Below are 850 nucleotides of genomic sequence, written 5' to 3'. Positions count from 1 at the left end.
CCAAGCACTGAAAGAGGCTGCAGGTGAGTGTCAAGTGGGAGTACGACGATGGTCTCACCTGGGGTCAAACTCATGGAGGAACGTAGTTGGCGCTGTGTCACGTGTTTGCTGCATTTCTTTATGTAACAATTCCTCCATAATCACGGAAAGATGCAAAGGTCTGGAAATATGTGCATCGATACTTCAGTGTGCTCTAATGTGACGGCATCTTGTGTTTCTCTCCTAAAGAATTGATTCCTTCTTTGAAAGGCACTCACCCCAAATGTGTCTCCTGGTTTCTACACTGATCTGCACGGACACGCCATTCAGAGACATCTGTGACCAGGGAGCTCCAGGTGTCACTCATCATGAACTGCATCGCGATGTGTTCACGGGGCACCTTTTCTTCACCAGGCAGGCTTTGAGAGACTGGCACGTTCATGCAAGTTGAGGTTCAATGAGACAAAAAGGAAAGAATGACAATGAGAAACAGCAGATGTGTTTGATGACAGACTTAAGACACAACCTGCTGTATCAGCAATTCCAAAATGGATGGAAAGCAATTTTTGAGAAAATATTTCCACCGGGATTGAGCATGACGGTGTCAAAAGTTGTCCTTGGCCACACCGACAGAAAGATGCGGGTCCCATGTTACTATTCGGAGAACAAACGTGCTCACAGCAGGCGTAAGAGCGCTGCTGAGATAAGAGGAGCCTGGTCAGGTGTGTGCCACCTGTGTCCTCAAGCCAAACCATGCATTTTCAAGTTGATTTCTGTAAACATAACTGGTTTCATGTCTATAAAGAGACACTGGTGAACCAGGTCTGCCTGCTTATCTCAGACCACAAGCAGGTAGAGCCAACATGATGCT

Source organism: Echinops telfairi, unplaced genomic scaffold (genome assembly GCF_000313985.2).
Source record: "Echinops telfairi isolate 266 unplaced genomic scaffold, ASM31398v2 ScPeMD7_7470;HRSCAF=8508, whole genome shotgun sequence".
Classification (NCBI taxonomy): Eukaryota; Metazoa; Chordata; class Mammalia; order Afrosoricida; family Tenrecidae; genus Echinops; species Echinops telfairi.
The sequence above is the reverse complement of the archived record's forward strand: the minus strand, read 5'-3'. Positions refer to the sequence as shown.